We start from the raw sequence: 23,542 nt of genomic DNA, 5'->3' as shown, positions 1-23,542 counted from the left end.
AGCAACATTTGACCATACTTTCTGTTCTGAACATGAACAAGAGGCACACATGGAGACAGGCACTGATTACGCTCTGTAATTATTCATATCATGAGTATGAGTGAGAGCACCAAGATTACAAATCTTGTTACAAATAAAATCCTACATAAAAATCTTACAAACAAAACAAGATTAAATATGTCACTAAATATGTTTCATAGCCCGTGAGTTTTCTGGCTTATTAATTGTGATGTAGACAGTATTGTCTTGGAAAATCTAGGATCCTATGTGCCTTACAGGGACTTTCATTCTTCCATGACTCCTACATTTGCATGTTAACCAGATTTAACTGCATTCATATTATTCAGAAGTCCTCAGTGTGTCTGAGGAACCTCTGAAATGTTATATTCCATTCCTTTTCATTCCCTTATGTCAGTGGCTGCTTTATTAGACAGAGACAGCTGGGATAGCATATGTTTCTTTAAAAGAAACCTTTAAATTTAAAAATTGGAGAGCATATTTTAACAATTCACCAGGATAAATTTTCTTATGAGACTTAGGATATCTGAAAGGATTCAGATGTCATCAAACAAAGGACCTCACTCTACGCTTGAGAGCATGCTGCATTAGGAGCTAAGTCCAGAGATGTTTTCATTATCCTTTGATGTAATTTTATATAAATTATTCTAATTAATGGTATTATATTTTCTCATTTAAAATTAACATTAATACTTATTTCCCTGTTACTTTAGAGTGAGATTTTAAAGACAACATGAAGTGACAAAAATAAAAGTACATTGAAAGAAGTAGAAGGCAAGAAGTGAGAGGATGTTGTGTTTACTGGGTCTCCATTGTGTTCCAGGGATGTCAAACACGTCACCTACATTTTCCTATTCGGTTCTCACAATCTGCTCAGTAGAACAGAGGTATGGTCCCTATTTTAAAGAAAAGATACTGAGGCTCCAGAAAATTAAGTAGTTTGCTTGAGGCCAAATAGAAAACTCTGAAACCTTGATTAGCAAATTCTGTTGATTCCACCTTCATTGAGTATCCAGAATCTAACCACTTCTCCCAATTACCACCCTGACATAAACTAACACCAGTTTTGGTCTGAACTGTTGCAGTGATTTCGCCCTTACCCTATTTTTTCCTTTGTCTCACTACAGTTTGTTCTTAACCCAAGGGGAAGCCTCTAACATGTGGCAGATCATTCACACATCTCCTCAAAAACTCTCAAATGAATTCCTAACTCATTCAGAATAAATGTCAAAGTCCTTAATGTGTTATTGAGCCTCTGCACTATCTGGACTTCTATTATGTCTTCTACTTTATCTCTTATTATTCTGTCCTTTGCAGCTGGTGATCCAGCCACTCTGGCCAGCTGCCCCTCCTGCAGTGCTGTCCTCCTCTTCCTTGGTGCTTTTGCATGGGACTGCTCTCTCCACCAACAATTCTTTTGTTCTAGATGTTCTCACGTATCTCCTCATCTCTTTCAAATCTTTGCTCAAAAGCCACATTCTCAATGAAGATTTCCTTAAATTAAACCATACCTTACCCTTACCCTTGGAACTTCCTTTCCTCTGCTGTAATTTTTTTTTTTTTTTATGTCACCATCTGCCATGGAAAAAATAGTAAAGTATTGATAGTTCCTCCCATTTCCTTGCTGGTAGATGAGCATCATGAGGATAGGTACTCATGTGTTTGTATGTCACTATACCCAATGATGACCCATAGTTGAGTCCCTTTTCTCTAATTACCCTTGTCCAAAGGGGACTTGTCTCACCAAGGTAAGTATGTTTCCTGGGGGCTCGGTTCAGAAGTTGGTGGATGGAAGTATGAAAGTCCTGACCCCTTACCATAATTTGGGGCAACTCTGAAGAGACACTGAGCTCAAGGACTGCTCCAGAGATGAACTGACAGTTCTTTTGCAATTGAATTATTGTTCAACTTCTCTTGTTGCCCAATTCTGCTTCTTTCATTTTTCCCCAAATATTGTTCCTGTGACCCTATCTCTGTGAACTTCCTACAGGCAAATCTTCATCTCATACTGTTACCTGGAGAACCCAGTCTGAGCTTCAACACCTGCAGAGACCATGACATCCGGTAGTTTTAATTTAATAAATGCCTTTTGAAAAATGGGAGAATGAATGATTGAATACAACAGAATGATGATTAAAAAGATAATAGTCGAAATGGTCTGTTTTGGAATTGCATTCTTCCTCTTACCTCCTGTGACTTAGAACAATAAACAATCAATTTTCCTAATCCATAAAAGAGATTATATTACCTTTCTTGAACAATTTTTGGGGGGAATAAAGTGAGAAAAAACATACAAAACCCCATTATAAGGCTTGGAATTTAAGTTCTTAATAGGTGCTATGCAATAATTATTTTTTATGCAAGTTTTCTAAACCAAGAGTTCTTTCTTGAAGTTTGGTTCAAATCTATTGTCTGGAAGAATAAGGAGGAGGAAATAAATGGATACACTTTTCTTCATCATTCTTAGGAAAATACATGTGAAAAAAGTGAAAAATATGAAAATAGTCATGGTGAACATAGTTTAAATAGATTAAACGAAACTATTTTCACAGACTTGTGCAGCAGAAGATACTAATAATGTAATACACTAATAAGCATTACCATTCTGGTAGGGTGGTTAACAGGCAATAGGCCAGGCCCTGGTGTCTAGGCTGGATTTAAACAGCTCAAAGCAGTTTGCCATCCAAATGATTCTAATAGATATGAATGCAGTAATGCTTCAAGATCTCCCACTGAAATTTATTCCAGTCTTTTGTCACTTGTTAGAATCAGGAGATTCTCCTTTAAATATCTTTTAATCTATTTCTAGAATTTTATTTCATCCAGTTTTGGCCAGTATACTTATGTAGGACTACTGATCTCTGTCCTTTGAGACTTAAGTACTTTAATTAATCAAAAAAGTGTTTTATTGAGTTTTGTGCCAAGTGCTGGGCTGGGCTTGATGACAAGTTCTAATTCATGATCTTCCTTGGTGTTCTCTGACCTCCCTGGAGTCCCGGAATCCCTTTCATCTTTTCTAATAGTCTTATTCTCATTTTTGTTGCTCTTCTTTGAATGAGTTCCAATTTCTTCACAACTTTCATAAATACTTCAGAAAAGGCTTAATTATTGCCAAATATGGAAGAAAGATTATTACTTATGATAACATAGTCAAACTCCTATTAATATATTCCAAAATAATGTTAGCTTTTAAAATAATTACTTTATGCTGCTGAATCATCTGATTTGTTTGATATGATTAGTTTGAGGCATTTTCCTTCTCAGTACTTGAGAACACAGAATCTTTCCTTTCTTAAAGCAATTGAACTGGACTTTGTTCCTCATTGGACTCTTTCATCTAAATATATTCAGTTCTAGTTTTTTATGTCTTTTTTTCACATATTTGAGTCAAATACTCTTTCTATGCCCCCTTCCTAGTTCAGTTCAGTTCAGCTCAATTCAATCTAATATTTTACACCTATTATGAATCAGAAATTGTGCTAGATTTTTAGGCTGCTAAATGGTAAATACAGTCTTATTAGTATAGAGGTGATGGAAAATGTGTTGAATCACATGTGTTAAGATAGAGGAATATATTAATTCAAAGGACTCTCCTGGGTCAAGCTAAAGATAGGCTTCTGGTGGAGATGATGCAAAATTGAATTACATGGATTAAATGGAAATTCCAGAGGGGAAGATAGGAGTACTGCTTCTAGGCAGAAGGAACTATGTAATTAAAGTTTAGAGATGTTTAAGAGTAAATGTATGTTGGGAAACTAAACAGTTAAATTAATACTCCTGAAAATGCAAGTTGAAAAATAGTGAGAAATTTAATAAAACCCATTTTAACTTCACAAAAGAACTAATATAATCTTTGGTTGTCTGGTTGAATTGTTCTTAGTACAGTCAATCCTCATTATTCATGGATTTTATATTGCAAAAATGTCTAAATGCTAAAATTTATTTTTAATCTCCACAACAATACTCTCTGCACTTTTGTTTCATTCACAGAAATGCAGAGAGCTGTGAAAATTTGATCACCCAAACTGCACATTCTGCTTCTTTGCTTCAGGTTTGTTATAGTAAACAAATATAATTTTAGACATTTATTTATTGCCATCTTTTTTTTTTTTCTTTTTGTATTTTCTTCATCAATGATTTTGGAGCTTAAAAAGGCACCCAGTAGTTCTAAAGTGCTGCATAGTGTTCTTAAGCACAAGAAGGCAATGATTTTCTTTATGGAGAAAATGTTAATGCAAGGTAGGCTTGTCTCATGCAAGTGTTACAGTGCAGTGTAAGTGTGAGTTCAATGTGCATTAAATAAGGTGTCTTTGAACAGTGACACACATAGCATAAGCTTATGTACTGATTGACTGCCAAAAATACTGTGACCAGATTTGCAGAAACTAAACTAGGAGCAATAGTTCAGCATTTACTAATTCAGTCTTTTTGGTAAATTTATTGAACATAACTACCGTGAATAATGAAAATCAACCACATATTGTGCAATATGCCAGCTGGTAAACAAGAAAGCAATTCAAAATACGAGGCTAACAAGAAGTGAACTGCATCTCCAAACAAAAGCATGGTACAACCTAAGCTTCTAAAGTATGTCAATAATTAGCAAGAGATGTTTCATCTCATGATTAAAATGCATTTCATTTCCAAGACATACTTAATTTTAACCATTTTGGCCAATGACGTTTTGAAACAAAAGTTATTATGTGCACTGAAACTGTGTCTACTACACACACCTCTACCAAATGGGGCCTACCTTGCATTTGTTAGGATTTGTTGAATATAATGGTGATTGTGTTAATAAAGCAAGGCAGAAATGTGCTTGTGCACTCTTATCAATAAAAGAGTAGCTGCAACTTAAGCTGGAAGAATACATAGGGTACATTCAGTCCAATTCAATCTTATCTTTGTTCAAAGACTTCAGTATGCATGACTTTGAGCTGGTGTGAATAATATAGCCCCTACCCACAAGAAGTTTACAGTCTAGTGATTTTTTGAGATTAAGATAATTATTTGCCATGATGTAAATTAAAGAATGAGGAGCAAAAGAAGGGGTTAAAGACTTTAGTGCTTTAGGTGGTGATTGAGACCATACTTAGTGATGGGGAGAATAATATCAGCAAAACTTAGATGCTGTTCCAGCTGACTTGGAAAGACCAAATCCAAAGTCAAGAAAGAAAGATACTTATTAAAAAGATAGCATTCATTTTGATTTCAAAATAAATTTTGTGAAGACTAGAGGCAGAAAATGTGTATAGAAAAATAGGTTGTACTCCTAAATGCAATTGAAAGATTTTTAAATTAAAAAAAAATTTTTTTTGTGATTGTAGGTATACAGCATGCTCCTATTTTGTTTATTTTTTAATGTGGTGCTGCAGATCGAACCTAGTGCCTCACACATGCTAGGCAAGCACTCTGCCACTGAGTCCCAGCCCCAGCCCCAATTGGAAGTTTTTGAGAAAGGGAATAATATGAAGAACACTCCACTTTAGGAGGTTTCATTTCATGGCAGCATGCAGGAGGAGAAGCATGGAACACATGGAACATTTAATGGCTTTTGGACACAGTTACTGAGAGAGATTTTGAGACCTATGAAAAGTGGGGGCAGTAAAAATGGAAAGGAAGAGCAGAGATTGCATACATAGGAAGTTAAGTCTTCCAAAGTCTGAGTTATTAGAAGAGTGAATGTGCCTCTCGTGGTCAGGAAATTCAGTGGCAACTGACTGAGTTCCATTTTATCCAAGCTGAGTTTCACGTGCCAACAGACATTTAAGAAGAAATATAAAAACAAGTCATTGGTAAATTGGGAATGCATTATGAGAGTAACTAGAATAGGGTTATTGGAAAGACATCCTCTTAAAAATTATTCTTAAATCCCACAGGGTGAATGAAATTGAATATACATTATTGCTTTAATTTGGATCTCAAATGTCCCCAAAAGCCCATGTGTTCAAAGGTTTGGGCACCAGCCCATGGCATCATTGGGAGGTGGTGGAACCTTTAGGTGTGTGTTCTAGTGAAAGGAAGCAATGTCATTAGGATTGTGTCCTGGAAGATGACACTGGGACTCCAACTCCTCCTTTTCTTTGTCTTTGCTTCCTGGACAACAAGAGGTGAACAACTGTACTCCACCACATGATCCTGGCTATAATGTTCTTCCTTGCCACAGGCTCAAAAGCAATGGAGCCAACTGATCAAGGATTGAAACCTCTGAAAAACCATGAGCTAAAATGAACTTTCCTCCCTTTAAGTTGATTTATCTCTGGTATTTGTTACAATAGCCCTAGGCTGACTAAAAATATGGATATAATAAAGAATAAAGGAAATACATGTTACTGTAAATGTGTTTCAATGTGTGTTTTATTGAATACTCAGTGTAATCTGGTACATACATCAGCAGCACAGAACTTAGAAAAAGGGAAGAAATCTTTCCTTTAGAAGTCAGGAAGGAAAAATAAAATATAAAGACAACCCCTCTCCCAAAACATATGAATGGGAAGGATGGAAATGGGTATGGAGGGTAACAGAAATAATTTAAATTTCAAAATATCTTTCCCTACTTTTACCTTAAATCAAGTGCTTATTAATTCTTACTGAGATAGATTACATAAAATTCTGTGTAACTTCCTGCCTTCCAGTTCATCAATTTTCCATTCAACTACAAGCCTGATCTTTTAAAACTTCAATTGTAACCGTTTACACTTTCTTTTAAACACTTCCAGTGACCCTTCCTTTCTTATAACATTAAAGTCTGCTCTGATTACCTTCTCACCACCCTGGGCTCCAAGTTCACTCTAGAGCACATGGTGTTTCCCTTTTTACCAATGTAAGTTCAGGTCTGTGGAACTTTCCTGATGCTACTATTGCTACCCAGAAGCCTATTCATCCCAAATACTCCTGACAAAATCTTAGTGTACCAGTTCTAATCAAAGGTCATCTCCTGTGACACTTTCTGATCCCATTCCCTACAGTGTTATTCAGTCCTGTTCTGCCCAAGTAACCCCCTACCACAGGATCATGATGGATTAATAGCTTCAAATAAATCTTTGTTTTCATGGGAGCCTATCAGTACTGATTCTTTTGAGGGTGGTTCATAAAATGTAGCAAACATATGTGATAACTCTGTTTTTGCTTGTTTGATTTTTTTTTTTTTTGCAAAAGTATTGGGATGTTTACAAATTTGAAGCCATATCTATGTCAATACCAAGGAGAAGATTTGATTGAAACTTAAACTATGTATATGTGAAACCTACAAAGTGTAATCACTGTGCATTTACTCAGAAATGAAGAGATCCATGAAGACTAGAAGCTTAAAGAACTGTTTGCTATAAACTAGGTTCTTCTTTAATGTCTATTAAAGAAATGAACATTTTTTTAATCAGACACTCTTCTAAAGGTAATACACAGACTCTTTTGCATCCAATGGGGCTATTTTCTGACAAACCCATCATAAATTCAAAATATCCTCAGTTGAAAATGCACTTAATATACATAACCCACTGAATATCATAGTTTAGCAATAGCAAAGTATGTATAGAGAGATGGTTGTTCACCTTGGTGATCACATAACTGACTGGAGGTTGCCACTCTCTACCACTGTACAGCTTTATAAAAGCATCTTACCAAATATTGCTAGCTGGAGGAAAAGATCAAAATCCCATATTCAAAGGATAGCTTCTACTGAATGTGGATAGATTTTGCACCACCATAAAATAAAAATTCCTAAGTTGAATCACTGTAAGTCAGGGACCATCTATATCTGAATTTAAAATGAGTGTGTGAATGATTTTATGGGATAACAATAGCATCTGCTTTAATCTTTTGGAGTTAGATTCAAATATACAGTGTCAGAACATAAATTGAACTTTTCGTTATTACTCAATGGGTATGATTCTAAAGTCAGTTGGTTAGCTGCCTACCAATTGAATTCCCTAAACTGATAAAAAGAATACTATATTAATGAAGACACCTCAGAGACAAGAAAAAATTTCAGGACTTCAAGCCATTAGAATTTCCTTTTACTTTCTACCTTTTTAATATTTATATGAGCTCCATCAGCATGCACTCTCTCGTGCCAATCAAATGACATTCCAGGCTCTATGCTTTTATGCTCTGGCAAAGTATGATATAAATACATAAAAAAGTAGTTAAATTACTGAAAACAATTTTCACACTTCACAGGAATTTTTCCAAGGTAACCATTTTTGTCATTGCTGTTGTTGTAATAGAACTGGGAAAAATTAAATATATTTGATCATTTGGGAAAACTGTGCAGAAAATAAGCTAGTTAAAATATTGATGAACTTCTGAAGAAATTTTGATAAGCATTATTTCTGCATTGGCAAATAATTACAATGATGGACATGAAAAGAAATTCTATTTCATCTTTTGGTCTTGCTAATGTTCCAATACCTCCCCATCCCCACCCACTAAAAACCCATCTTCCCATCGCACCTCCCACTCCTATTCCCTGCTCTGTGGATAGGAACATTTCAGTCATCTCTGAGATAATTGTTGCTTTTGTGTCCACCTCAATGCTTTGTCATTTCTATTATGAAGATAAGTGGCTCCAATTATAATCCTGCCACATAACCCATTCTCTATGCTTTGCTTCACCTCTTGCCTATTCTCTCTGTTTCATTATGGGTGGACAAAGTCTCAGTTATTCCAGCACTTCTTTCTTTTCATACCTTCCCTTTATTATTTTTATCTATTTTGAAGATAGAGTAATTGTCCTATTTCTTCTCCAATGTCAAATTAAAGTATCTAGTGGGTCAACTTTCTTTCACCATTTTTCAGTACATTAGATATACCATGATATACATACACTTACATATATATAGATATATTTAAATATGTATTTATTCATTTATCAGATAAAGTCCATTCTATTTTTTTTTTATTTTTTAGAATCAGTATTAGCATCGCCCCTTACTTATGTGTTTCTTCTTCAGTCTGTTGCTTTAACTGTATACATTTTAACAACCGATTTCTTTAAGACTACTTAACATCTGTGGGAGTTTATGGCACATCAGGATGGAAGAAACTGTCACAAGGTGGTGTGTCTTCCTTGAGATCACTAACTCAGCACCTTGTCTTTTCAACCCACAGGTGACTTTCAATTTAATTCTCCCACATAGCTGCTTTTATTTCATAAACAAAAAAAAAATAATTAAAACATTTAAAGTCATACAATAACAGAAGTCTCTGCAGCAGGAGCTCCTTACCTTTCCTAAACTGTTGGGTCAGTTATTTCAATATGAGCACTGGCAATTGTCCTCATCTTCCTGATTGGTTCCAAGCGGTGTCAATCCCAAACCAGGATTCCTTCCTTTTAACTGCTTCTGCTTTCCTAACGAGCTGTCTTAGGGATACTATAACAAATTAACTTAGAATTGGTGGTTTAAATAGTAAATATTTCTCTGAGTTGTGAAGGCTGGGAATTCTAAGATGAAGGTGCTGGCAGACCTGGTATCCAGTGAAGGCCCTGTTTCAGGTTTACAGACAGTGTCTTCTTGTTGTGTCCTTCTATGGTAGAGGGTGAGAGCAGAAGCATATCCTCTTCTGTCTCCTCTAAGGGCATAAATCTTATCATAAAGCCTCCATCCTCATGTCCTAATTAACTCCTAAAAGCCCCACCTCCTAATACCATCCCACTGGCAGTTAGGATTTTACTGTATACATTTGGGGAAAATATAAGCCCATGGCATAATCCTTATGAATGATACATCTATGGAACAACTAAGCAATACAGATTCTTAATGTCCATTTTTAACTGGCTGTTGTCACTGCCTAACACTCTTTTTCTTCATGCTTTATTAATTCTCTGGTAAATTTTCCATACTTGCCTTTCTGTTTGTTGAAGTGCCACTGGACGTTCTCATTTTCATGACTCCTTCAATCCTTGTAGATGACATTTAGATCTACATTATAGAAATGCAATTATTTATCATATGCAATCAGTACTAAGACTGGACATAATACCACATAAAACCAAAGGAGGTCCCACCAGAAGATTCTAACACATGATCAAAGTGTGAATAACAGAGTTCATGACCAGGGTGCAATCCATGAAAGGGAAAGAGCTTGAGAATGTTCAGCTCAGGGAATGAGAGAGTCAAAGTCATCCTGGCCACCAGTTTAGGGAAAGATACTTCTACATTGAAGGATTTAGTAGGAATCTTAAAGCCATTGTAAGAGGACCTGAGTAAAGTCTTTGGGGAGAAGAAGACCAGAGCTAATCAGGTCCAGGAAGCAGGGGGTAAACTAGATCCACAACAGCTGAAGAATTAATCCTGTGATGGGAGCAAACAGGAGCCACAATAAGGGTGAAGAAGTGCAGAGTGTGAGTTAAACTGCACCTTGACTCGGTTCGCTTTATTCCCCCCTCCTGCTGTCTTTGAATCAATGAATAATTTTATCTACTTCAAACATGTCTTCAGATTCAGGAGAGGAATGTTCTCTAAAGGTAAGAGTTTAATAATAGCTTTTTTTTTTCATTTTAACAGATATGATATGAGTTTTGGTCTTTGAAAAGTCCGTGAAGATTTCCTGAAATAACTTCTCTGCTTAAGAGCTGCGTCATACACTGGCACAAACTCATAATGATGGTGGTTATTCACATGGTATTTTAAGGGTCATATTACAAAGAAGACAATCAGAAATTACAAAATGTGGTACTTTAAAATCATCATATATTGCCTAGAAAGAGTGAGTGATGATCTAAATTTAGAATCATTAATAGCTCTTATCTTGAGAATAGTTATGATTTTATATAAGTTTATCTTTTTATTAGTTTGCTTTTCAATGCTGGACAATATTTACTTAGAGGAGAATATCAGAATCACTCAGAAAAACTAAAGATACTTATTGAAAGTAATTACTAATTTAAAAAGGATAAAAAATAAAAGATGTTTCACCTTCAGCAACTGAGGCTTAACACCCAGCACTTAGTGAATCTTTATTTGCATAAATCAATATTGCATTAAAAAAAAAAAGAGGGAGCCATTCCACCTGGATTACAATCCACATCTCTTTCTAATTCCTTGAACCTTACTCTCACAATAGTCTTTAGAACAGTCTCACATGGGTCACTGTCTGGCCTTTAATTTCCATCTCTGCCCATTTAAACAATCAATTAAAAATAAATTTTGATGCTGTTTCCACTGCAACTTTCTAATTGCTTTTTTCTGATAACTTTTAAGTTATATATCTGCTATCAAAATAAAACCTTGAATAATACATAAGTCCTTTGGATCTCAATCTTTGATATAATTATTTGGCTACTAATTCTTAAATCCCTTGTGACAAAGTTCTATAATTCTAAAATACAACTTTTTAAAGAACTACAGTTTTAGACAATTTATAGAACTAAAGATTACATATTTCCTTTATTTTACGAAGAAGGAATTAATTATCATTTAGGATATCTTACATGCTTGAATAATACTGTGTTTCCTCATTCATCAGTGATTTTTCAATTCATAACATCTGCATGCCATACAAATTACTACATAGGAAACAGTACCTAAAATTTTCAAGGAAATTAGACCTAGTTATATAAGTATATGTAGTACAACGTCACTCTATGAATACTATACTTTTGCCCAATGTATCTAGTACTTAATACACTCAATAGTTATTACATAGAAGTTTCAGTTTGAATTATGGTAACATATACAGTGACTATTATGATAATAGTAATTTGCGTAAACTATTTTGACCTACATATCCATGTTCCTGGATAGAACAGAAGACCAAAGATTATTGTAAACATATTCAACATGTGTATAATACATTGTATGTCAGACACGGCTATAGCCACTTTATATAAAATATCTTTCAGTCCTCCCAACCTTTCAAGTACCTGTGTTAGAGATGAATAACCTGAGGCTCAAAGAAATCTACCAACTTGTTCAAATATGTAGAATATTTAGAATTGAAATCCAGCCCATAATTTTGTATTAAATGATGTTTGTTCCACCCTTTACCAGGATCTTCCATCTCTATCCATCTCTCAGGTTTGATTATCTTTTATTTGATTCAGGCACTGTCTCTCTCCTTACAAAATCAAGAGGGTTGCCTGAGATCCCATGGAGAGATAGACTTTACCCTTACCTCCAGGTACAGACTTCTGAAGAGAATGTGGTCAGGTCAGCTCAATCCCTGTAACCCAGAAAAATGTGGCACTGTAGATGGCTAGGATTCAATTCAATTCATGGTATCTCTAACCAGTGGTGATCTGTTCACTAAAACCACTCCAACATACGTATTAGGGTGTGTCAAGGTTTTAGATACAGAAATCCTTTAGGTAAAATCTGAACTGGGCTAAATGGAAATTAAGACATAATTTAGGGTAATTCACTGGATCTTTTGCAGACTTTTTTTGGTGAATCTAATTAAAATCCAAATTTTAAGTACTGAAGAGAAACTCACCCCAGCCTCTTAGGTTCTTAGCTGAAAGCTCTTTAGGCCTGATTCTAGGAGTCCTATGGTCTATAATCTTCTATAATCTCAAGAGAAAATATTAGTAGGGAGTTTATGCCCCTGAAAGTTGTTAAGAGATGGAAAGACTTGTGATATGTCTGGTGAGATATTGTCACCTTTTGGTGTAATAAGGAAAAAAAATCTAGTGAAGGGTTGTGTTTTCTCCAGTTATTCTAAAAATCAAACGAATGTTTCTCTGAATGGAATATGATAGAAAGATAAACATGATTTGGGGGCTGTATACATTTTATTTATGTAATAGGTTACTGAAATGTGTTTGCTAAAATTAGTGTTTCTATTATTCTAAATAACCTAGAATATGTATATATATATATATATATTCTAGGTCTTTTTTATTTTCTGTAAGATTAGAGAATGGATAGTGGCAGAATCAGGTATCAGAATTGTCTCCTTTTTTCATTTTCTAACTTGATATATGTCGACATCACATCCCTCTAACTAAAGTTTTCAAAAATGGTATGTCCAATATGATGTGCAGGGCTGGGGTTTGCAAAATGTTGATTCCCAGACCAGCACCATCAGCATTACCTAGAAACTGGGGCTCCAATTCACACATTATGAATGAGAAACCCTGAGGACAGGGCCCAGCATCTGTGTTTTGGCAAGTCCTCTGTACAGTACTGGTGCACACTGACATTAGGATCCATAGGCACAGGGACTTTCTCACTCTTCTTATTGCAGGGCCTCCTGATCTGGACAAGGGAATAAGAGACTGCAATCTTTACTAATTAGTATCTAGACAGAGATTTATATCAGTCATTTAGCATAATCAATCCTATGTAATTCCCATCCCATTGATTGTATGCAATGGTGGTCCCATAAGATTAACATGGAGCTGAAAATTCCTATTGCTTATTGAATTCATAGCTATTGTAAAGTTGTATTACAGTATATTACCCACATGCTTGTGGTGATGATAGTATAAACAAATCTACTGCACTACCAATTTTCTAAAATACAACAATACAATTATATGTAGTGTATAATACTTGACAATGACAATAAACAGCATGTTACTTATTTCATTAACTATGTCATACTTTTTATTATTCTTACAGTGTGTATTCCTTGCACTTAAAAAAAATTTAAAAGTTTACTATAAAAGAGTGTGCTGTGTTTTGCCAGCAGCAGTTTCAAAATTGTGTGCTTATCATGTCTTGGTTGCATGAAGAAACCACATCAAGTGATCGACCTCTACCATCTAGGCTTGTGTAAATACACTCAACGAAGCTTGCACAATGACAAAATTGCCTCTGGCCACACATGTCAGAACTTATCCCCTTTGTTAAGTGACACATGATTATATTAGTGGAATCTCCTTCTCTGCTACCACTAGAGGGCAGTGAGAGCTTAGACTTCCTCAAAACAATCACTTGGTTTCCATGGGATAGTCATGGGCCTATGCAGTGACTTTAAATCAGATAGCTTATTCTAGAAAGGGCTTCAGAAAAGGTGAGGGTGTTTGGTTAGGGAATAGGAAAGAAGTGTAATAAACTTCCTGCCAGTTTGGAGAAATAATTTATTCCTAAGATGTAGCTAATGCACTTCTCTACTTACAGTGTCCAGTGCATGCACAAAGGAAGCCATGGATGGCCTGAGCGTATTATCAAAGGGTTCTGAGTGGAGTAGATGGAAACTCCAGTCAAGTGCTGCCTAACTGCTGGCCGCAGCACCTTCCTGACCACACCCGTTTTTATAACAATCAGTGACAGCACTGGTTGCCCAAGGTGTTATGTAACAAATGGCCCCTTCACTATAGGTTGGCCCAGCAACAGCCACCTCTGTGGGCTCTCTGGAAGAGAGGGCTCAAGGTCGTCAAATTCTTGCTTTTATATACAGAAATTTAGAATAAGAAACACCTTAGATATCTTCCACTTAGCATTGTGAGTTTAAAGTAAAGCATTCTGATGTAGAGAACGGTTCCAAAAGAACATGTAGAAAATGAAGTTTTGAGAGAGCAGAAAATAAAGAGAAAGGTGATGTACCTGGCAAAGAAGATGCACCATGAGGAAGGAGTAAATGGGTGATCCCTGCTGAACTTCCCATGGTTTTCTATAGAGGGTATGTACACATTATTAACAGGATAATTATTCTCAACCAGTTTTAATGAAGTTAATTCAATTTTAAAATATATATTTTAAAGTCATCTAGTCTTGAATCATCCTTTACCAGGATCCTCTTTTTATCCTTTTCCCCATGGTATTTTTATACTTATGAATATTCTCATCACGCCAAATGCCTTCCCATGACACTCAGAATTAAAGTCTTCTGAAGACAGGTTTTCCAATGCTGGTGACAGCACCACCTTCCCAGCACATTGTTGGTGAATTTTGTCAAATGCCTTCTCAACAGAAGTTGGAAAGACTCCTTACCCATAAAGATCAGAGGATTTGTCTAGACTATCTCAAGATGATCCCCTTAACTAACAGTTCTTCAACTGGGAAGCTTTTATTTCCTTTCCCTGTTGCTCCAGGACCATCGTCTTCTTTTTGAGACTGGCTTTTTCTGTGAGGTAATTCGGCAAACCAACACTCTTCTGAGATCCTTCGTGAGTTCACCAAAGGCTATAGACATTTCACTTCACTTTAATAAGATACTGGCTGCTACAGATTCAAGATTAACATCACTTCCCTACTTCTTTAAGCTTGAGTATACTTAGCCAAACCCACAATTAATAGTCCCTGAGGCATTCTTTTGCCACTTGTGTCCTTCAAACCGTTTTATGCTCCACTACAAAGAAACTACAGACAGCACCCAGGCATAGGTCAACTTCTTCATGTCCTCTGTCCTGAAGGTTAGGTATAAGAAATTCAGTCTTCCTCATTAATGCAAAAACCTTAAACCAAAACACTGTCGTATCTTGTAATTCTATGCTGCTTTTCCTCTGGTTGCAACATATTTGTGTATTTGCAGTTTACATTGAAAATTGGGAGTCATATGTTGTTTTTTGGTCTCTTCCATTTCTTCCAGATTTACCCTGTATGATCAGAGGTATAAGATGAAGGATAACACTATAACTGCTAGAGGGTGCCATGGTAAACACACATAGAAGTCTGTACTAAAATAAGGAATAGTTCACATGAAACCTCAAGTCAGGGGTAAATTGAAAGGGGACAAGGTAATTTGAAATAAATTACTTTGAATTTAGAGAAGGAAATATGTTGGACCATCTGCAAATCTGCCTTATCAATTTCCATCTTTAGCAACAACTCATTTTGTAGAAAGTTCCCTACACCATTTTAATGGTTTTCTACCTGGTTTATTTGCATTCCATGATTCATTTGCCTCCATAACATTCCATTTTCTACTAAAACATAGGCCAGATGAAATCAGTTTTCTCTTCTGAAACCTGGAGTGGCTTTCCTTTGTCAACAAGTTCATGACAAACATACAAGATCATTTTATACTTTTCAATTAATCCATCTTGTAGACTGCTTTCACCAGATCTCGTTAAAATGCAAACCACATTGCATACTTCTGGTTTCAGCTAACCACTTAGTAACTGCACGTACCTACTAGATGAAGTAGCAGTCCATGCAAAATTATCTGCAACCTGAACTACCTGAGGGTTCCCTTCACAAATATATTTGTTTTTATTTACTTATTTCAATTTTTAAAATTGTAAATTGACAAATTGTGATTGTATACACTTATGAGTTACAAAGTTATTGTTAAGATTATTGAATACAATCTAGAATAATTAAATGCAGTTAATTAACACATCCATAACTTCACATACTTATCATTTTTGTGGTTCAAACATTTGAAAACATTATGCTAAAAGAAATAAACCAGGCACCAAAAGATAAATGCCACATGTTGTCACTTACATGTGGAATTTAAAACAATGGAACTCAAAGAAATAGAGTAGCTACCAGAGGCAGGGGTGGGGGAACGAGGAGATGATGATCACAGGATATAAAGCCTCAATTACACAGATGGGATAAGTTTGTTTTTTTTTTCTTTGAGACAAATTGCACAGCAAGGTAAGTATCACCAATAATAATGTATTGTGCATCTAAAAATAACTAAAAGAGTGTATTTCGCCATATAGAAATTTTTCTGTATCTCTCTCTTTTTCTGGTGATCTTTTGTCTGGAATATTCTTCCTTTTCTTCTTGGATAATTTTTTCTCATTTCTCAATACTCAGCTGAAGATCACCTTTCACCATGTGTTTTCATCATTATGATGTGGCAAAGTGATGTGTGTTCTTCCCAAAGACCCTGAAACTTTTTACCCATCTTTGTGTGCCCAGTGGAGTACCCTGAATATTATTCTGAACACTGTGATTCAGTGAAGGACATGCACTGAAAAAGGAGAGGAATGTTGTGCTCAGCTCTCAGCATTTTGAGGTATTGACCCAAGTGTAGAAAGTCACCTCGACAAAGATCATGCCCCTTGAAGGGTTTCCTATGAAGTGATATCCAATAAAATGATACAAAAGCCTGGCCATCTTGCTTCAAGTCAGGACAAGTTTAAAGAGTCATGTACCTTTAGAGCTTCCTAAGGAATTGTTTGAGGCCGTCTTTGGGCAAGCAATGCTTCTTGACTTCTCTTTCTGCCTAATCTTTATTTTTGTCCTCTTTCTTATAGGTATTGGTAGCAAGGTACTACTTAATAATCTGCTTAAAACACTTTTTCTTAGAGTCTTCCTATTTGAGAACTTGCCCTGCCAAAACTGGTACCAGGAGCAGTCCAGGGAAGCAGATGATACATAGGGTTTGAAAACTGGATCACTCATCACTCAAATAGCAATAGAATTCCAATACTGGTATTTGATGGACACAAATAATCTCTGCCACAAATTTGTACTCTATTGCTAAAACTTCCATTATTGTGAATAGAAGTGTATGTATACAGTACTTAGAATTGTATACTAGTACAGCTGTGGAGGAGAATGCACTGACTGGTGCATTGTGTCAATAGTTGGAGAAATATGGCACAAATAGTTAATTACAAAGTCAATGGAATTGAGTGGTTCTTGCTAAGCTTAATTGACTTTCTAGAAAATGATAGTAAGAGGAGAGTGAATAATTACCAATTGAAAGCTAATATAAATGTCTCTTTGGTAGCATCAAGAAGCTCTCATTCTCTGAAAGGAAAGAAATTGAATCCTGAGGACTAGGCTAGGGACTTAATCATTAGAATAACTGAGCTAGAAAAAAAGTTTGAATTCCTCAAAAAGTCAGGTCTATAATGAAGGTTACGGTTCCTGTGGGAGAAGAATGGTACCATAATACATGAGTTAGAGTCATCTGGGTTGATCACCTGCCTAAATGTTAAATCCCTGGATTTCCTATCATCTATGAGCCTGAAAAAATATTTCATCTCTCTTGTCAAAGCCTAGTCTCCCTTCCTCGTTGAAGACAACACAGCTTCTTCTACATAAGACCTTAGCACAGCTTACTCCATGCTAGATTTTCTTCCACCTCCTCTTTTTACTGCTTAGTCCATAACTAGTGTGAGGTCAGAATAACTGAGCAAGGAATCTGTTGTGTTGGACCTATTAGAGGAAAAAAGAAACTATATACCAAAGCAGCTTCAAGACCTATGAGGAACTGGACTAGATTTTTTTTTTTCAGTGCTGATCAAGGGAGTGAAACCTAGTTTGATAAAGGAGAGTTTATGATTTTGGAATGTTTGCCTAAGGTACATGAATTACCACCTTAAAACCCCAGGAGGTTGTGCAAACTCACGGGTAGGATGACTCCTAGGCACGTGGAAAAAGTGATGGGCTACTCAAAGAAAAAGTGAATGCCAAAATTTCCCTAAAGAAGATCATAGAAGAAGGAATGAAAAGTCTCAGGGAAATGGGCATTTAACCATGAACATATTATGCAGGGATAAAAAGTCCCACAGATGATTATGAATGCCCAGGGAATATACGATTTGATGTGACTATGAGGAGTTCTGTGATGAGGCACAGGCATCAATCAAAAATTCAGAAACAGCTGCTCTCTGCAGGGCAGGGCTGGCGTAGGAAAGCCTGCTACAAACTTAGACTTATTTTTAGAAATGGGGATGATGGAACCCCAATCACAGAAGCAAGGTGATAGAATAAAGTATCAGAAACCAAAATGAATGCAATTATTGCCATGAATGGTAAGACTATAGGGTTAGGTTACATGCCTGCCCCTCAAAGATTTATGGAGGTTGTCAATAGCATAAGCAGTCCCACAGGAAGAATAGGTAGATAGCCAACAGATGTATTACTCATTTTGTACCATCAGGAGAAATCACAGTCAGAAGGCTAAAAAACGTTGTTCCAATTAGAGTGATGATCCCTTTCTATATCAGGTTTCTATTACGATTGTAGCAAATTGTTACAAATTTAGCAGCTTAAAACAACACACATTTACTATCTCTCAGTTCTGGAGGTCAGAAATCTGGGTACAGCATGGTTTAGCTGGATCCTTTACTTAGAGTCTCAGAAGACCAAAACTGAAGTGCTGACAGGGCTGCATTCTTTCTGGGGCCTCTGCTGGTGAATCTGTTTCCAAATTCATTCAGGCTGTTGGCCAAATCTATTTCTTTGGGATTATAGAACTAAAGCTGTCATTTATGTTCTGGCTCTTAGTTGAGGTCACTCCTATCTATTAAAGGCCTCTCTCTGGTCCTTGCATGTGGGCTACTATACTTCAGAATCAGCGGCACTGCACTGAATCCTTGCAGTTGAAATCTCTTGGACTTCTTTTGATATGTATTTTTCCTTTTTCTTCATATACATCATTCTGACTCTGAGAAAATTCTTTCCTTACAATGACTCCTGTGAGATGATTGGGTCCACTCATCATCCAAGATAATGTCCCAATTTAAGAATAATTTAAACTTATTTACATTGGTAAAGTTCTTTATTCCATGTAGCATAACATATTCAGAGGTTCCAGAAACTAGGGTGTGGTCATTTTTGGTGGATTAATCTGCCTAACACACTTGCCTAGTTTCTGTACCTGAGCCAGTTTTCAGACTTGATCCTACTGTGTGAAGAAGCATCAGCATTCCCAAGAGAAATGATTTTGCAGTACCTTGATAAATAAACATAGTAATAATGTTTCCCATCCATTCCCAAAAGAAGATGTGGCTATTTACTCAAGTAACTTCATTGTGATGGAGCAATATTTGTATATTTAGAGGACTATTGAACATATCAATCATAGCTCTCCTGTTTGTGTATGACCATAGCAGACCAGGTAATAAATGGAGTTCTGACCAAGATTCAGGACAAAGACCACAATAAAGACCTCTAGGATTCTGGAATAAGGTCATTCCATCTGCATGGGAGAAGTACAAACCATTTGAAAATCAATACCTGAAGTGCTACTGGGCCCTGGTGAGGATGAAAAATCTGGCTGCAAAATAACAGCTACATTCATAAGGATCCACCAAGTCCTAGCTTAGGAAGATCCAGCAAACATCATTCATTCAAATAATGGAAGTGATACAATTAAGGTTAGGTATAAGCAAGAAAAAGTCAAAAGCACATTGCCCACACACTGCCATTTTATTCAGTACCATTGCACCAATACCTTTTTTCTCAACTTTCACATGCATCCTTATGGAGACCATTATATTTAGCAGATGATGGTGGGATAAAAATGTTCATTTTAGTTCATTAATGAGTAGGCTAAGTAATTAGGTACATGCTAAAAATGAATGGCCTACAGTGGTAACTTCAACAGCACAGAAAAAATATTTCCAAAGGATAGTGTTTTAGACGATGACCCAATCCTCTACTATGTGTAGGAAGGGAACTGACCTTGGACTCATGAGAACTAGTTTAGGATTTGGCAGGTAGGTCATCATCTGGAAGATGAACAATTGCATGGTTAGGGACAAGGGGGCCAGAAGTAAAGTCTAGTAGAAGAACATGTGACAATGACCACAAAGTTGAATTGTTTTGGTATTGTATGTAATTATAAGTCTTCCAGAGAGCATCCACCATTGAGATAGTGTGACATCCTAGTAGATAAAGTAACCTGACCAGCTGATATCAAGTTCATTATCAGCAACCCAGTTCTGACATGATTCATCCCCTATTCTGACCATTGTGGTAGTGATAGAAGTTGTGCTGTCACTCAAAAGTATGGGTTCCCACGCATGCATGAGGATCTAGCAAATGATACCAACCTTCCAGCAATAGCAGAGACTAATGATATACCCAGGATGTAACACCATCCCTCAAGGAAATCAATGAACCACATGGCAGTGATCGATAACATTTTTCTTTCTTACCCTAAAAGTCCACCAATGCATTCTAATGGAAATAGTCTTAAAATTGAGGGTATGGATTTTTATTTCTCATTTATAGAAACTCAGTCCATTGTGCACAAAGAGTGATTGATGAATGAACCATTGTATATTTCTATACATCGTTAGATTAGGGAAATCAAAGAAGAATCTGGAATGAGCCCATGAGTATGGGAAATACTGTAGTCATGTTACGTACCAGATAAGGCAGAAACTTCAGCCAGACAGATCGTTGGAGAAGACTGTCAAAGTCACAGCTGAAGTTAAGCTTCCACAGGTATAAATTCCAGGAGATTCTCCAGTAACCATCCTATGCTCTCATCTTCCTTTCAGTATCTATATTTTGGACAAATCTAGTCACAACGTTTTAATGTATGTAGCTGAAGTTTCCTCATAATTTGAGGCTGACATAGTCTGCAGTGGACATTACATTTGACTCCTGTGTATGCAACTGTCCCAGAGGATCTGTTTAAACAATCAGAGTTTCTCCATTCCTTGGACTAGGAGCCAGACTTTGCACTTATTTCATTAATTTTGAAATATATTCTCAGTCCAACAATTTCTTGGGAAGCAGGCTCACTGTGCACTGGTATCAATTCCAGGAGAAGGTGGTAAACACCTCTCCCACCACATCTTGGGCTGTGTCATGTTATATAACTTGCATTAGTCAGTTAAGACAGGTCATTCACAAGATAAGCTACTTACAGATAGGGGACAAGAGACAGAAGAAGCCTAGGATTCATGGAGAGTTCATCCCCCAAAGCTCAGGAAAGTCACTCAAAGCACATAATATCTCATTTACATGAACCTCACTTGCACTAATAATCAGACACCCTGGGAAGCAGCCTGTCCTGGGACTTAAATTTTAGGGAAACATGACACACAGAACTGAAATGTGGTAGAAATCCTGTTTGAAGAGAAACTCAGCAGCACCTGAGCTACTCTGGTCAGTTTCCCCTTATTTCAGGATAACCCATTCCCAGCACCGTCTACAGTTATTTTTGTGAACTGCACATAAGTGAGAGCTGAGGACTAGCTCGGTCCTGTGCCACCCACAGAGCTATCTAGCACTTCTGATCTTCACCACTGTCACCCTAGTCCAAGTCATGCTGTTCTTTTTCCTGTAATTCTGCTCCAACTTCTTATCTCTACTCCTGCAATGAACCTTTTACAGTCTATTCTCTGCAGGCCAGTGCTCCTTCTTCATATGTAATCAGGTCATAGCACACTAGTCTTCAAAACCATTCAATACCTTTTCCTCTGAGCAAAAGCCAGTGTTAAGCACCTTCATGATATGCCCCTCTTGCTGCTGGACTTCATGTCTTAACCTACTCTACTTTTCTGTTCTAGCCACTTGATTTCCCACAATGTTTCTTGAACATGCCAAACTCTTTATTAGCTCAACACTTCAGACTTGCCATTCTCTCTGCATAGACACAATTTTCTTCAGATATTCACATGGCTTCTTCCCTCATATACCAAAGTCTCTGCTTAACGGTCCCTTCCCCAGGGACTCCTCCTATAACCACCCACTCTGTTCACCCACCCAGAAGCCCCTCCATCACTGTGATACACCTATTCTTTATCTTTTATTTTACTTTGCTTTTGTTCATTGAACTTGTCATTTTATGACATTGCATGATTTTGATAACGTGTATATTTGTAGTTTCCCCAACTAGAATATAAACTCCATCAAAGCAAGGGAGTTATTTGTTCTAAGGCTGCAATTTAAAAAAAAAAAAAAATGACTAGAACAGTGCTTGGCACACTACGTGAACACACTAAATATTTGTTAAATGAGTAAGTCCCTCAGGAATTCTGATACACCTTCTGGGAGCAGAAGGGTTTTAAGTGTGTTCTCAGAAAACTTCATCATCTTCCTCTGGTAGGCCCACAGGAAGAAGCAAGAACCTCTCTTCTGCCCAGAGGCAGATGTGGTTTTGTAGGAAATGGGAGGTCTGGAACTGCAGCAGTCACCTTTGAACCAGCTGTAGGAAACACAAGTTTGAAGGAAGTGAACAGAAAAAGAACCTGGGTCCTTGATGACATCACTGAGATGACTCACCTGAGTCATCCCCTCTAAGGACACATAATTAAGAGATGGAGTAAACACTTAATTCCTTAGGCCAGTGTTCTGTGGGATGTTATTTCAATCATGGTTTCACTTCTCACAGCCACAGTAGTCTGTCTGACAAATGCACCACTTCTAGCCCTTCCTGCTGAACAATCCCATACACTTCACAACTCCAGAACCTCAGCTAACTCTTCATGCGTGTGTGGTTCAACCTTTTGCTTAAACATATGTAAAATTCTACCAGATCCTAGTGCTTCATCTTTCGTGGTCTGACTCACACATTTCTTTTCCTGTCAGCATTCCTGACACTCCTCTGCTACATTATAATCCCCCTGTCTGCTGTATTCCTAAAACTCGTAGTTTATTTTCTTCTGGGCTTAAATTATTTAAATAAATACACAGAGTGAAATTTACCCTTAATTCTGTCTTTCAAGAAAATCAGAATCTCAGAATATGATTTTTTAAATTCTCAGAAAAACCTTTTGCTTTCCATTTTCCATTGTGATTTTGTATCAAACATTACTTTAAATATTTTGATGATTCAACTGCTACATTTTAAGGCTTCCTCCCTAGAGCTGTCATGTGATACAGTTGTGGCCAATAAAGGTCACAGGAAGCAAAATGGATGTGCTATTCTTCTTTCTTTAGGTAAGTGCTCCTTTGCTGTGAACTCTTTTAGGTAAATACTCATAAGGATT

The sequence above is a fragment of the Sciurus carolinensis genome, chromosome 4 (assembly GCF_902686445.1).
Source record: "Sciurus carolinensis chromosome 4, mSciCar1.2, whole genome shotgun sequence".
In the NCBI taxonomy this organism is placed as follows: domain Eukaryota; kingdom Metazoa; phylum Chordata; class Mammalia; order Rodentia; family Sciuridae; genus Sciurus; species Sciurus carolinensis.
Note: the sequence above shows the minus strand (reverse complement) of the source record.